We start from the raw sequence: 16,345 nt of genomic DNA, 5'->3' as shown, positions 1-16,345 counted from the left end.
TAATCTTTTCACCAAATGACAGATCTAATTAAAAGAAGTGACTTTTGTCCTGAAACATTTCTTCTATCTCTAACAGTTCGCGAGTTAGAACAGAAAATCGGGAAATAGCCGAATTTTCAGGGGTTAATTTCACCCCCTTCGAGTGAATTTGGGGAGGAAGCGAAATTGCATTGTACTCAGGAGGACTTCTCCTACATATTTACAGAGTTTCATAATTTTTTGAATTTCAGGATTCGAGATCTTCCCTTGTCACATATATAGGGGTTGAAACTTGGTAACCCGACATACATGAAACTGGTTACTCCTACGAAAAAAACTCATAGGACCTTTTTTGTACAGAATTTCCTAATCTATAAATTGTATAATAACTATTTTTGTCTCAAAACTGCTAGATAACGAGATATCCACGAAAAACAGTTGTTTCTTCAACCCTCTGTAAAATTTTTATTGGCGGTCGGATCGATGGGGACTTTTGACATATTGTTTAAAACGACCAAATAAAGGCTCATACCAAAACTTAGCTTGGTAGGAATCATTCCGTAGATTGGGCAGATTTCCGTCTAATTTCACTGGACTACCTCTTCTTTTTCCGTGCGCGTCGGACATTTTTCCCGGGCGGAGAGAGCGACGAGGGGGAGACGTTGCGCGTCGGGAAATTACCTCGCCTCCCGTCACCCTCCTTATCGGCGTGGATATTTTATAGGCGCATAACCGACGCACTCTGGGATCTTTTTATTTTTCACCTCGCTGCCGACCAGCCAGGAATCCTTCTACGTCGAAGCGGCGCGGCGGACGCCGCATTCCGTCTCCTCTCGCCCCTTTATGGAGGGCCGATGTAAACGTAAATTAAAGAAACACGCGGCGGAGAGCCGAGGCCCGCGTGTAGTGGGGTCTCCGGGCTCAGGCCGCGGACGGTGCGGCGTGTAGGCGCGAGAGGAGAAGGTGAAAACAGTCGAGGCAGTTAGCGACGAGGTGTTAGCTCGGACACCGAAACCTTTCGGTCCCCGCGGCGGCTTCGTATCGGCCGGTGGCCAGCTCGATCCGCGTCACCCCAAATTTACACGCTAAACGCTCTAAAACGCGCTAAAAATCCGGTAGCACTAAAAGCCACGCGCTCGCTCCTTCGTTCGGAGCTTAATCCTTGCCTCCCCTTTGTTTACGCGTACCGTGAAGCGTGGGACGCCCCGGCCCACAGCTCGTAAACGCGAGCGAGCCGGGGCATCAAAAAATCACGCCGGGATGGGCCCGCACGATCAAGTCCCGGCCGGAAAGCATTAAGATTTAGTCCGAGATTAGCAGCTCCGCTACGTCTCCAACACCGCCGACGTTCTTTTGCTCGCCGACCAAGCGGCCATCGGCCAACTCCGCTCCCCTGGATCGTCGTCGGGACTTTCGTCGGCCGGAGGAGCTTTCTATTAGCTGTATTCGTGAACGAGGAATCGCGCCGGCGATAGATCCAACGGCCAGTGTTTATCGAGACGTCTCCGGCGAGTCGCGTGTCAACGAACCGCGGGCCCTCGGGTCACGTTTGCTAGAGTTCCGCGAGCGTTTGCGAGTATATCGAACCGCGCTCCGAGGCGCAGCGAGGCGAGATGAAGCGGCCCGCAAAAAGGGAGAGAGCCGAAGAAACGTGCTCGCCGGCGTGCCCCGTGTTTCCGACGGTCGGCAGGGATAACGTCAAATATTTGGGCTTTTAGGCGTGTTTGGAGAGAAAAGACAGAGGCCGACTGCTGCCGCGATGCCGCGATGCCGGTGATTCGTGAGGCTCCAAAGACGGAAACATGAAACGTCTCCGGCTGACCGTATCCCATTTGCGTGGCTCGTTTCTACCTGACCGCGCGACAGCTCTTTCTTCTTTCTTCTCTCCTTCTGCCCGCTTGCCTCTCCTCTTCCACTGCGAACGCAACGCCGCTGTAGAGGAGATTTCGCTCCTACCTAATAAAGATTCTAGTACACCGCGAGCTAATTAGCGGCGAAACGGAACGGAGCTTATTAATTAATTTCCAGACAAATGGCCGAGCCGATAAGGGGGAGAGAGCATGGCTCGTTCAATTAATTCCGGCTACTATCTGCCATCATTTTCGTTGCGCGGATTTTCCTGGTCGGAGGGAGGGAGGGGGGGTTGGATCGTGTTTTACTATTTTGATCGCGTGTACCCGCGGCCGGCCGGCCGTGGAAGCATCGCGGAACGAGATAGAGGCCTCTAAACGAGCACGTATCGTGAACATGACCGGCTAGGAATAAATCGAGCGCTCCGAGACAAACGGAACAGGTTCGACGGTCGGTGGAACGCCGTGCCGCGCGACCCCGCGAGCTGAAGACGTCGCTTCGCGTCGTGCTTCTTACGCAACTTCCAGGTTGCCCCGTGTGCTCCTTATCCCTGCTCTAGAAAGAGAGCAACGCCTACTCGCCCCGCCGCAGCGTTGCGTGTTATTATATACATTATCGTCATCGTCCTCCTCCTTTTCTTCCTCGTCCCTTCTTTTCCGCATCCTCTTCTCCCCCGGCTCGGTCATCCTCCGCGTTTTATACGGGCTCATCGTCGTTCTCCGCCGGTTACCGGTGCTTCCATCATTCCAGAGAAGGGCCACGCCTGCCCCTCCCCCGATCCTATCTCCGATCCCCCCCTTTCCCTCGCTCCCACCCCCCTCGGCGCAACCCGGGTGTACCCTCCCCTCGTTTAATTATCTCCGCGCTGATTGGTAGCGTGGAATTTCGCATCGGGTAATTTTGATCCCTTCTCGGGGATCGCCTTGTCTCGCGTCTCCCACCCTCCTCCTCTAATCTCACGCATTTCCTCCTCCGTCCACCCTCCCCTCGCCCTCTCTTATCTCTCCTCCTCGCCCTGTTACGCGTTACACACCGGCCCAGCCGCCCTTCGTTGCTCCGTTCTCGCGCAATCTTCGTAATATCATATGCGAGAGCGGCTTGCTCCTTTTCTTCTCTACTCGCTCCCACCTCCGCCGTCCGGTCGCACTCGTTGGCTCGCAAACGCGGTACCACCGAGGCGGCGGAACGAAGAATGGAAAGAAGAATGGAGCAGGATCCACGGGGATATTGGCTGGAGGATGCGGCACGGTGCGAATAGTGACATAACTCCCGAGCAACGTAGCACGAGTCAATTAGCTCCGCGGTGCCGTACCGGACGTTAGGATGGGAGGCGCGTCGGTTACGAGTCACGATCCGTTGCACCGCCGATTTATGCTCGCCTGGGCACCTTGGACGGCGAACCTAACGTGTCCTAGAGACCGTGGTGGCTGCATAACACGGATAATCATCGGCTGCGAGGCGCTCGTTGCCCGGTTAGTAAAACCTTCTCACAAGGGAACATCCCGAACTGGGAAATTCGAAAAATTCTGAAACTTCGTGAATATGTAGGGAATTTCTTCCTGATTACAACGCAATTTTTGTTTCCTGCTCAAATTCACTCTAAGGGGCTGTAATTGACCCCTGAAAATCCGGTTATTCTCCGATTTTCTGTTATAACTCGTGAACTGTATAATAATTTTGTTTACCAAATGATAGATCTAATTAAAAGAAGTAACTTTTGTCTCGAAACCTTTTTTATATATCTTACATTTCGCGAGTTATAACACAAAATCGGAAAATAGCCGAATTTTCGGGGGTTAATTTCATCCTCTTCGAGTGAATTTGGCCAGCAAACAAAATTTGGCGTTCCGTTTTACCCCGCGCAAAATATTCCGTTTCGCCCCACATGCAGTCATTTAGTAAACATTTAATATTTCCACTTCAGCGTGTGGTAAAGAACTTTTTAATACGTCAAAATGTAGCGTAAGGACTACAGAATCCAATAACATATCTACCGTTATTAATTTTCGAAATCCAAGTGCCGAAAAGTGGTCGAAAGTACAACACAGTATTGAAACGTCGACACCGGAATGTTTTCCAACTCTCTTATCGGGAAAGTAACGTGTGCACGGGTCTATGGTCTGTCACAAAATGCTGCGAGGACCCTTGGGTTCCATGTCACGCGGTACCAACTCATTCGCAGCTCTTATCTAAGACAAACATCGATGTTCCGTTTTATCCACCCGTTCCGTTTCACCCTACTCTCCCCTAGATGTCCGCGGAGCGTCTCGCGCCAGCGTCCCTCTGCCCTGCCACGCTAACGAACGGCGCTATTCTCTCGAGCATGCTCGTGGCACTATCAGCGACCGTTGTATTACAACCGGTGATAGTTACGCTATGCTGAACTAGCGTGCACGGTATTAGCGGCCGCTAATGAAACGCTGCCCGTTTATTATCGCAACACGCCCTCCCCCAACCGCCGCGCAGCGTAGGTACACCTGTCCGATCCAAGTCCGGCATAAATAGTGACATAACTCGTGGCGGTGTACCACAAGTCAATTAGTTGTGTACCGTAAAGGATTCGTTTCGAACAGAAGTAATAGCCGAGGCTGCCGCCTGGCTGACCGCTTCCATCGTTCCCCGCTAATTAACCTTACGCTGTTTTCCCCGTGGCCGGGCGATTCGGCATTTTTCCACGGCGCGGGGCAACGGCCGCGGTAATTAAGAGTTATGCCGCGCGTAATTCGCTCGGGGCCCCCGGAGCCACTTCTAAATTAGTCCTCGCCGTAGCGGCTCGTGCGCCGATTTAAGGACGCGACCGCTCCCCGGCCCGTTTCTCGGCAGAGGGAAACGTTTTAATAAGCCCGGCTCGTTTCTGCTAAAGGCAAACGTAAGTACGATCCCGCGGCGTGGTGGGATTCCCCGGCAGGACAAACTACCGCATCTGTTTAATCAGTCACGGTACCAGCCTCGCGCGTTGTCGCAACGCCACGGGACCGCGCGGCGTATCGATTGGCGGCGGTTTGCGGTCGCGTTTTAACCCATCCACCTGATGCGTTCAACCGGTCTCCTTTCCTCCGCTCCTTCAAACTTGCCACCAGCACGACACACCTCCCCCTACCGTAATCTTATCTCCGCGATACCGCTGCTGGCGCATTCTGATTCCCCCGGCCGGCGCATCGAGTCGCGCGGGGCGCATCGCAAGAACTAGATCCGCGAGCGCGCGGCGTCCGAGTCGGCTCGTTAATTACCCGGCGATATAATAATTAATAATGCACAGCGAGACTAAAACTGGACGGAACGACGAGAGGAGCGGCCCGCGCCGAGCCTGGACCAGGTCGTTTTCCTATCTTCTGCCTCGCATCGGTCTGATATAGAGGCGCGTTTGTAAGCGCGCTAGCCTAGCCTGGGCGGTTAGCATAAGTACCAGTTATGACTCGGTTTCTGACGTATAATGCCTATATATTCTTCGTTAAGCACCGCGCCGGCCGGCTCACGTACAATTAAGGATAAAATAAAAGTCCCCCTCCGCCCGTCGCGCCCCCCCACTCGCGGATTAATGCATTCTAAACTAATGCGCCGCGATACGCGCACGAGGTAGGCACTTTGTTCCCGATAGTAGCGCCGCTGGAAAGAAACGAAGGTATCGTGGCAATGTGAAAAGTGCATCATTCATCCAAAACACAGTTTGAATATCCCGAGTCGAATATCTCTGTCGGACTCACCCTATGGATCTTGTAATTTGAAAACCAGATGGCTGGGAAGAAAAGTACCAGGCAAAGCGAGGCCTGTTCGAACGACTTTATCGTCAAGAGTTGAAGTTTCGTCCACTTTAAAAAATAAGAATAACTATACTGGTCCTGTGAAGACTTAACGTATAAACAGAGAAAACAGCTTGGACTTAGCCAAGTTCAACTTCTTTTAATTCTACTCCACTGGTTGATATTTCTTATATAGATATTACGATAGGTGATGTTTTCGATCAGTTAAATTTTTTATATATTAATAAATGTGTGGGTGATGATGGTATACCGCCGATATTCTTCAAATCGTGTGAATTCATCATGTCCGGAATTCTATGGAACATCTATAACAAGTTTCTGAGAATCGGGTAAATTCCCAGATAGATGGAAATCCAGTATTATTACTCCTGTCTTTAACCCGAGAGCAGGCGCGCCAAATAATTTACGTTAGTAGTACGATTTTTATATTTATATTTGTTTCTTCAAAAAATATACTTATAAATTTATGATTTCATAAACGTATTAAATATTTATATTTTCCTCGGATTAGAAACTGCATCTTGAGAATAAAGAATAAATACTTACATTTCCTTCACTCAAAGTACACGCCTCTTCTACATCTGATATATCTCTATATCCGCATATAAGTTTCTGCGTTTTGTTGGACTTAAAATCGGATCCCCTCCTCTCTAGAACTTGTCATGACTACGAACCCATCTTAAAGCTTAGTGGAATGCGCACCCTTGAGCAACCCAGATTTAAATAAACAATTATATACATTGTACCGAGATGTTGTTACTATTCAAGCTACATGCGCCACCCAGGATACTGAGAAGACTTCCCACTTCCCATCTAAATTCTTACAGAACAACTTTCAGTAAAGGTTTCATTATCAATAGACTATGTAAGTCTGCTACCAAAGTTGAACCTCTGGTTGACTTTTTTCCGGATCCCTATACACGTTGAAGCGCGCAATAGCTAACTTAGCAGACGACCTTATACCTACCTAGCATATAAGTTATCAATAATTAATCCCAAATTATATTATGCTCTTTCCAATTGTACACTCGACACCATTTACTTGTGTCTGTGCCAAAGGGTAATACCCGTAAATAAACATTATTATTATTATCTCACGAAAGTGGCGTTTCCATGCTGGTCACGGTGCGCATCGCTCAAGGCGTCCCACCGTTGCCCATCTTTCCGTATCTGATTCCAAGACCTATCGCCCGGATCGCTCTAGTTGCAGCCTGGCCCTTCGCGCGAACCAGATACGCGGCCCCGATAGCCGGCAACGCGATAGGTGTAATTAATACGCGCTCTAGATAAATTGCGGCGACGATTCATCAGATCGGCCTCGGCGTACCATCGTCCGCGATTCGTCAAACTTTTGCCCGTCGACCGGAAGGGACGCGGGGGGGACGGGTGCTTTTGTTCCTGTACTTGAACCGCGGAGCGGAGTTTCCAATTGACCTCGTCAAGGTCGTACACCTCGTTTCTTCTGCGGGTTCGTGATCGAGTGGCCGTGAATACCGGGGGGACGTGAGCGTTCGAAGAGGAACCGGCAAACGAAGGGAATGGAAAGGAAAGGAAGGGAGAGAAACGGAGAGAAACGGAGAGACGTTCTTCGGCTGGGTTACAGCTGGAATAAGGGGGCCCCCGATCTAACCAGCAACTAGTAATTACCCGTAATAAATCATAATTCCGTCATTATTGTTTAATTATAATGAAAATCGCGACTTGAATATTGATTAAACCCGTGGTACGCGCGGAGGAGTGTCCGCTGGAGGAGACCCGATGGCAGTCGCGCTCCTCTTCCTCGTTCCTCGCCGGCTGGATTCATTAACTTGCAAGCAGGCGTGTCACCGTGCCTCGCGCTCGCGGTTTCTTTATACCCGACTACTGTCCCGGGTCAAATGTCCCGCCCCGCTGTTCGCGGAATCCCTCACCTCCCCATTTACCGAGCAGCCCAGGTCCCATCCGCCGACGCAATCCCGCTCCGCGCTCTGCCGTTCCGCGTTCCCCCGTAGAATCGAACGAGAAGGGAATGATATCGCCGAGGAATCTATCCAGCCTTCCTCTTCGTCTCTTTGCCGTGCACGGCAGAACGAACAAAGAAGTAGTGATATCTGGTCGGGAGGAAAGGGAGCAAAGCGAGGAGAACCGTGAATCCTGGTGAAAAGGGGAGACGAAGAGAGCGGCGGAGCAGCGGGAGGGCGGAGGAGAAGGAGAAGGCGGAGGAGGACTAGTAGAGGAGGCTGGAGGAAAGGAGAGGAAGAAGAGAAGCGCGTATAGATCCAATCAAGTATAGCCGCTCATAATTCTCTGTTGTAATTATTGCAGAGTCTCGGAGGGCCGCGCTCGAACCAAAGCGATCCTCTTATTTTATTGATTAAATTGCTATTACGTTATATACGCAAGGCACCGCTTCTCTGGCGGGCAAAGGAGGAGAGATGAGAGAGAAAGAGAGAGCGAGAGAGAGAGAAAGAGAGGCTCGGCTGTGCTGTGTGTGCATACTGTGCACGCGAGCCGTGTGTGCGGTACGTGCACAGGTATTACACGGACGCGGTGATACGCCGTGGCTGATCCACGGTGCCGAGGCACGACGAGAAGAAGAAGAAAAGGAGGATGGAAATTCTCATAGAGGCGGGAACGAGGAACCAGATAAATATGTCAGAGCGACCCGGGGATGGAACCTCGATCTCCAGCGAGTCGAGGAGGAACTCGTGTAAAGGATAACCTCGCGAGGTTCTCCGGATAACCTCGCTTCGCAAAAGAACGAAACTGAAGAATGGCCGGGGAGGTAGGAAAGAGGGGGGGAGGGTCGAGAGAAAGGGAGGAAAAGGGAGTAGAAGCGTAATCGTTCTCACCTCGAAAAGGTGCGTTTCGCTGGATTCGTCGTGTCCCGCGGACGACGACCGAGATCTCCCCTTCCTCCCTCGCGGATGGGCAGAAAGGAAGGTTCAATCGGAGGAAAAAAATATCGTCGCGCAGGACCGCGTGGAAATTCGATACCTTGCCGCCCCAGCCTCTCGCCACTCTATAATTATTCCATCTCCGTCCGTTCCCCGACCACGGGATCCTTCCCCTCTCTTCTTCTCGAATCGAGATCCCCGCGTCTCGCTCGGTGCTCTCGCTGGTCCAGGGACCAGCCTCCGCTGGAGTTCTCGACCGATGCAAAACACGTAATCCGATATGTCCTACTAGCGCGCAGATAGAGTCACTTGCTCGTAGCCTCTAGGACCTTGCCTGCCTTCCTTCCTCCTACCTCTCCTCCGTCTCTATCTCTCGCTGTCGTTCTTCGGCCGCGGGACAAATCGACTTGGTGACAAGTTGCTTGTAAAAAGGCTGCTCACCGCGCAGCGTATCCGTGAATGAAAGGATGCACGGCGATACCGCGCGGAACGTCGCGACGGCGCGAGCCTCGCGTCTTCAGATAGCCGCCCGTTCCTTCAGTCGCAACCGCGGACGTCCAAAGGACCGCCAGTGGAGGATCGACTCGAAATCGAAAGCGAGTAGCTGGCCACACGTGGGGAGGTTTCCCCGCGGTCTTCATCCGTCGCGGACAAACCTGCGATCAAAGTCTGCGGCGGATCGAAAATGCAAATACCCAGTAACATACGACGAAAGTTCACGGACAAATCACGTTGGATAAATCGGTCACAGATAGAACTGCGCGTTAAGGGATGAAAACCGCTGGTTTATCCGCGGATTTCATCGAAACTGCGGACTTTCGGTTTGCTGAAAGTTTTCTCAGCTGTCATGCAGACTCGAACGGAGTTGCACAAAAAGAAGTATGTTTAAACGTATTAATAAAATATGTAATTTGTGTTGTGCTATGATTGGAATAGGGTAGACCGGGGGCTATTGTAACACGTTAAATATCTCAAAACATATGATAGATATTAACACAAATTTTGGATATATGATGAAGAATGACATTTCGATACACACATCCATATTCTAGCAGTATATATACACAATAGACACGCATAGTGAAGAAAATAACTTTTCGATACCCTAAAGTAACTTTTCCTCACTGATTTAAAATTGTAATATAAACACTCCCTTTGCAAGTACGAGTTTTCTCTATTTTTTAATATTTAATCTGGCCATTTTTAAAGTGATACTGATCGTTACTTATCACTTTTAAGCGTCTCGTGAATAAAAATTTATAATTTTCGTAAAAAAAAAACTGTTTTAACTGTAATAGTTTTTGAGTAAGCGTATTCCAAAGTCAAACTGTTACTACCGCCCCCGGTCTACCCTACACATAATTGCCCGAAAGAATACTCCTGTATCAATATCTTTAGATGACATTACTATAATATTATAACAGTAAGTTTTTCAGTTTTTTCAATTTCGACGTTGGTTTTTATCCGCAGATAAAAACTGCACGTTAATGTCGAACAACTGTGTTGTCACGCGGTTGAAGTTTGCCAGGAGAACCGTGACGATATAAATCGATCATAGACATGCACCACTAACATGCAGTTAGGTACTGCAGACTTGAAACGCGACGGATGAAGACCGCGGGGGTGCTACCGCCGCTATTCGACGAGACAGTTGTCGGCGGCATACGGCGGCAAAGAAGTATCGACCGATCGAGGGGCAAGACAATTTTCCGTTTTCCGTTAGCCGCAGGCGGGTATATAATATCGTTTACGCGAGGAAAGTCGTAAGTATGTTCGTAGTTATTCGACATCCCTCGCATAAACGCGGTAGTTGCGCGGCAAATTGCAGACATATCCTTCTCGATTACGTGGGACTCGGCTTCTTCTCCAGATATTACTTCATAAACTAACCGCATCATCCGCGTATCTCGCGCCGCGCCTTACCTCGCCTCGTCGGCTAGGCTCCTCGGCACGTTAATTGCCGGTCAAAGTCCGCTTATCGATAGCCTGAAGGTCGTTGGTTAGCACAAATCAAGCGAGCAACGGTCGCGCTGGCCGCGATAGCGCGGTGTTCCCAGACAAGGAGTCTAACTGGCCTCGGAACTGGAAGAACTGGCCCCGTCGAGGATACGTTGCAGGTTGAGATCGGGTCTCCACGGTGGCGGGGTTTCTGGAAAAATTCGTTAAACGGTGTACGCATCGGATGAGCCGGAGAAGAAGAAGAAGAAGAAGAAGAAGCAAGGGTGCGTTCCGTGCAGCACCGGAACCGGTGCTTCCCCTGCGCGATAATGACACGGGGCGGTGCCGCCTCGTAAACTATCGCCGGACGAAATTTATAGGGACGCTGGGGTTGGATACCTTTACTTTGCAAACTGCCTTCCTACTGCTCCTCTCGCGTCTACGATACGCACCTACACCTTCGCTGCGTGCGGCTTCAGCTGGGTTATCGTCCTCGCTGGATGCAGCTATACTTGTTTACCGCGCTAACGCGCCGGAGAAGGGCCCCGGCGTAGAGGCGCAGAGTGCGCCGACCTCCCTATTCGCTTCCACGTTATTCCACGTTCGGAGCATTAAAACGGACGGTGTCGGTATCGAATATCCCGCGGAGCGCTCCGATACCTTAATACACGAGCGTTCCGTTCCTCTGTTTCTCCGCCGGGCCGAGGCTGCGCAGATTTTTACCCCCTCGCTCGACTTCTACTCCGGGGAGGGCAGGGCTTCTTATCCCCCGCGCGGTTAATCGCACGAAATGGTAAAGGGAACGGGCAGGGCTGCGGCATCCTCCTGCCGCTCTTTTTTTTCTTTTGTTCCCAGGCGTATTAATTTTTGCACGCCACTTGCAGAGTTGCACGAGAAAATTATAACCTGAACCCTGCGGAGGGCAGAGGAGCTGCGCCTCCTCCTCCTCCGTCGGATAATTTCTTAAACTCATTCCGCGTCAGTCTCCGTCCCGGGTAATCAAGTCGTCATGCTTTAACGTTGCCTATTACGCGTCTCTTTGCTTTGCATCGCCAAGGAAACTCTGCGGTTTCGGCGGGGGACGGGGCCCAACCTCCTGGCCGATTTTCTGCGGCGCGCCGAGCGCCACCCAGCCGGCGATCGTCGCTGCGCGCGATTTCTCGTTCTGGCTGATCCGCGGTGGCAGGTTTCTCACGCGAGGACCGAGTATCGCCGAGTCACTTTCTTAATCTTCCTAATTTCATTGAGTCGTCGCTTCGCGCTGGATAAACGCGTGGCGTGTCTTTACGAAACTGGTGCTGCGCGTAATAACGTCGATCGGGGTACTCGTAAGTCAAGAGAAGCACGGAGGATGGGAGGAGAGGAAATGGGTTTAACAGGGACAGAAAGGAGGAGAGGGGTGGGCCTCGTATAGCATCGCATCGCATCGGCGCAGGAGAGAAGGAGATGGGGCCCGTTTTCGTATTATACGCGCGTCTATATACCGATCGGAGGCCTGGGCTAATCAGACGGACATAATTGATCTCACTTGTGATCTTGAGATTCGAAAGATCGCGGACGGAGAGAGGCTCGAACCAATAATTATTGTTAATACCGGTCGTCCCTCGCCCCTCCTCGCCGCCGCTACCACCGTCATCTTGTCCCTTTCTCTCCCTTTCTCCACGGTTAGGGGATCTCCGGCCGACGATACCGCTCGACGTCTTTGGATTCCCAGCTCGTTGCCTTCGAACGTGTACGTACAAAGGACCCGCGCGCGTGTGCACGTACTCCTCCCTTCATTCTTCGTGATTTCGTCTCTTCCCTGTTCCCCGTTGGTGTTTGGCCATCTTTCAGCCATCTTTCAGCCATCGCTCGCCGGTCCTTCCTATATCAAGAGCCCAGCCGTCCCGCTCCTCAGCTTTTATTTATATTAATTTCGCGGGCTTTTTGCTTTTCGGTGGTTTCGGGACCTCGGTGCCTCGGTGAAGCGCAGGAAATATGAAATAATAATGATAATAATGAGCCATTTTGCGCGTAATAATATGGTGGGAGCTCGGAGATACGGCGTAGATGCCGCGCGATTCGCCGGGCTAATAACGTCGGGATGCCACGGCTTGGATGTATCGCGGTCCATGGTGGCCGTGCTCTTTTCTACGGGAGACCATTCTCTTCCTCTCTCTCTCTCTCCTTCTTCGCATTTCACCCGCGTTTCAGGCGTCCACTTCTCCGCCGTTTCGCGTCGCTCGCTCACCCACCCGCTCGCCTTTTTCTTTCCCTTTCCCGATCGCAGAGGAATCGTCCGCGAAAAGTGAGTTAACAAGGCGTTGATCGCAGACGATTTTAAGCGAACTGATGCGCGCAAAGTGGTGGCAAATGCACCGGCGAAGGCGAAGCTCGGGGAGAAGAAGAACACGGGCTATAAGCGCGAGCGAAAAGTCCGTGGACATTTTGCCTCCTGCCGCGCGAACGACGCAGCCTCTAAGGATTTTATGGCGCGGAATGGGATTTGGGTACACTTAGCGGTCATAAAGCGGCAGAGGTGCAAAGAGCCATCCGCGGCCACCCCCTCCAGCGCGGAGTCGGCTCCTTTCATCCCGAGGGGATCGACATTAGGGGTAACGAAGCTTTTACAGGTTGCCCCGCCCTTCTACCACCGGCGACGATGCGCTTCTGTGCGTCCTCTCCTCGGCTCGCGTACCCTTGCGCCCCGAATTTTCGGTCGTCCGGCCAGCATCCACTCTAAAGAGAAGCATTTCGTGCACGGTTGCCCCGGCGCTGTGCCTCGTCCAGGAATTTATGGCGCGGCGTTCCGACCCGAGCAACAATCCGCCGCTCTATTCTGTCGCTCGTGAAAGCCTGCGCAGTTGCGGCTTTCTTCGAGCTTTCGAGAGGATCCGAGCAAAGCCGGGTCGCCGCGGCGCTTTTAGGAACTCAAGCGGCACGGAAGAATCGCGCGACCGTGCAAAAGGGTCGACACGGGCGGAAGATAATAAATTCGGCGTTGAGAAAGCGAACACGAATGGTGGACGCGCGAGAGAGCCGGCGCGGAGGGTGGAGGAGAGTGGAGGAGGAGAGGCACGTAGCTGGTCGAAGGTTACCGCGTCCTCGGCCTTGTTCGGTTCTTCGACATAGGGCGCGAGAGAGTGCCTTGTACCTCACACCCAATCAACTTAGATCCGCGGTTCCAGATAAGGTCCTCTTCTCCCCGAAGCGTGGCCGCGCGTCGCGTCGCGGGGAGCGAGCAGCGTACCGCGCTCGCTAGCATACGTGCCGCGTATATAGGTGCACACGTCGTCAGCGTGCTGCCGATGGTTAAAGGCAGCCTCGTCGACGGCACTCGCGGGGGCGACCTGCGAATACTAAGTCACCGGGCGCAAAATACACCGGAGGGATTCCCCACCCGGCGCTTCTTCGTGTTCGCTATACCTCTCCGTCCCTCCGCGCCGCTCTGCGCCCTTCGTCCTCGTCCCACTCTTCTTTTTATTCCACGGCATGCATGCACCCGGGTAACGAGCTTTCATTAGCGACGCTGTAGGCTAATGAGCCGTGTTAGAGCCACTACGTGGACGGCCTCGAATGCTGGCTGCCTTCCACCGCTCTGACTCGCTTGCCCGCTCTCCGCTCGTCTCGTCCTTCTACCTCCGTTTCTCCCTTTCCTCCTTCCACGCGTCCGCGTCCTCCTTTCGCCCTCGTCTCTCTCTCTCTCTCTCTCGCCCCGTTGGCCGCGGATTCGACGACTGCCCCCATCCGTCCGCAGCCGCGGGAAAAGCTTGGATTCCACGGGATCTCGTCCGCATTGAAACGTACGCGAGCTATCTGAAAAATTGCGGGCCCTAGTTGTCGACTCGTCCGTGTGGATGGGATTACAGGGTTGCGCGGGACTTGCAACTCAATAAGGTAACGCCAGTATTAGCGGCGATTACGGGAATATCCGTCCGACGCGTCCCCGAGATAACCAGTTTTTAGCGCTCACTTACGATTCGCGTTAACTGAAACGCACGAGCGGATATCGATTTCTCTGTCGGACAGACTGGCTGGGGCGATACATACCCGTCCAATTTCCTTGTTCATTACTGTAATCTGCCATCGGGAAACCAGCAACGTCGGATTGCCGGCGAGTTTTTATCACTCGAGGGGCTCTTGGCATTTAGCAAATACTCGCGGTCATCTTCGCGCGTCGACACACCGACGGGAAACCGAGGCAAGTCATTTTTGTATCGTCTTCCTTTCCATTCGGATGGTCAATGATTATTTCCAGGCGAGAATGAACTCTGCTGCGGTTGCATTTGGAATGAGTAGACTGCGGATTTGCATAACATTTGGTATGATTTTAATCGGGAGAACGACAGGAAGGCATTTGTGTCACTTCCATATCGATACGATATAGAGTAAAGAATTTCTTGATACGCTGCAATGAATATTTCACATTTTCACTCTGGTCAGCCGAGGATTCATACTTGTTTCTGAAATAAAATAATTCTTTATTCTTTATCGTATCGATATGGAAGTGACACCGATGGATTCCTTGTGTTTTTCCGATGAAAACCATACCAAATGTCATGTAAATCGGACTATTTTCAATGAAGTTAGCTTGAAGTTATGCAAATCAATTTTTCATGTGATTTCCTTCATTACGCTCCGAGTTGCGTCGTTCTTGGCGTTAGTTTCATCGGCGAAACATAAGGAATCGATTGGCACCGTTTTCGCAGAGATCTGATGAGAAACGCGGAAACGGGACATTTCGCACTTCTTAATAACTACTCCAACCCCTTCGAGGAGTGGAAATCCATAAATTAGGAGAGGCACCACGGGGGGTTGACCTTGTCACGGTTGACCAGGCGGCATCTCTTTGATCAGGCGCACCGAGAGAATCACACTGTTCATTATCGTAGCTATAGATGTTCGTCTTTTTTACAAAATCCTTATAGAGACAGGAAAAACTTTTAACTTCCTATTCTGAATGATATAGTGCGTGTGAATGTAAAAAATATGTAGCTGATTTATTTATTTCAACGCTTTATTATATATGATATGTATAAATGTTTCTTCTTTTTCTATAAGGATTTTGTAAAGATTATGCACATATACAGTAATCTGCAGCTACAATAATTAATGATATCAATTAGGGAAAAGTCGATACAAGAATTGATTCTAGAATCGTTTTGGGAACCGATATAGAGCCGAAAAAATAACGGTTATGGAACCGATATGAGGAAGGAAATAGGAACCGTAACCGAAACTGATAATATTTGTAAATTTTAGCTCTTCATGACAGTTATTCAGAATAAACGTTTGGAGAACCGAAATGGATATTATAACAGTGTTCAAGCCCTGCCCGAGTCACGTAGCTATCAGCGATAGAATTTTGAATGCTCCCGCGCGGTCGCCCCGTATTGCCAAAGGATCTGGCGACAGAGTGGGGAAGGTCGCGCGAGCGACCGTGCGAAGCACCTTATCAGTTAACCTACAACCGCGGTGCTGCAAACATGTTCCGTCATTGAAAATCTATCGCGCCGTATCCGAGTGTCTATCGCCCGCGACAGTGCCTCGTATCGCGTCTGTAAAAGTGTATCGAGGTAGGTGTCAAGCTACGATGGATAGATTTCCATACAGTATTGAGACAGATGCTAAGAACAATTGGTCATAGATATGCAGAAAGCTACCAACCCCCAGTGATCTGAAACTGAGTAGATTTAGTTTGAAGATTTGAATCGTTGAAGAAAAGTAGCTTTATTTCTATTGGGTATATTTGATTTCTTCTTACTGTTCCACAATGTTTTTTTAACTGGATATTTAATAGTGACTAGTATAATTAATATAATTTTAAATTTTCTGCAGTTCTTGTCTTTAAGCCTAAACTGGAACTACGACTTGGTAGTTTTAATAATGATATAACGTAATTTTTGCAAAATACAGACCACAAAATTATCGGATAAATATAATAAAAACCACAATCTACGC

The 16,345-nt window shown here is 50.7% G+C and overlaps 2 protein-coding genes across 3 annotated transcripts in view; one reads left to right on the top strand and one right to left on the bottom strand.

Moving 5' to 3' along the window:
* Ds (dachsous cadherin-related 1) overlaps window positions 1–16,345 on the top strand; it is a 291,395-nt gene that overhangs the window by 115,404 nt on the left and 159,646 nt on the right. Inside the window, exon 1 of one of the 2 annotated variants that reach the window (XM_076817182.1) lies at window positions 15,868–15,960. The exons of the other annotated variant lie outside the window; for it this stretch is intronic. The gene's annotated coding sequence lies outside the window, so the exon portion shown is untranslated. Of the gene's footprint in view, window positions 1–15,867; window positions 15,961–16,345 lie in introns of those variants that run through there. 2 annotated transcript variants of the gene reach the window in all.
* The window catches only part of LOC143371731 (ATP-binding cassette sub-family G member 1), a 228,810-nt gene that overhangs the window by 171,056 nt on the left and 41,409 nt on the right, over window positions 1–16,345 (bottom strand). The gene's annotated exons all lie outside the window — the stretch shown is intronic.

The sequence above is a fragment of the Andrena cerasifolii genome, chromosome 7, assembly GCF_050908995.1.
Source record: "Andrena cerasifolii isolate SP2316 chromosome 7, iyAndCera1_principal, whole genome shotgun sequence".
In the NCBI taxonomy this organism is placed as follows: domain Eukaryota; kingdom Metazoa; phylum Arthropoda; class Insecta; order Hymenoptera; family Andrenidae; genus Andrena; species Andrena cerasifolii.
Note: the sequence above shows the minus strand (reverse complement) of the source record. Positions and strands in the feature narration are given on the sequence as shown.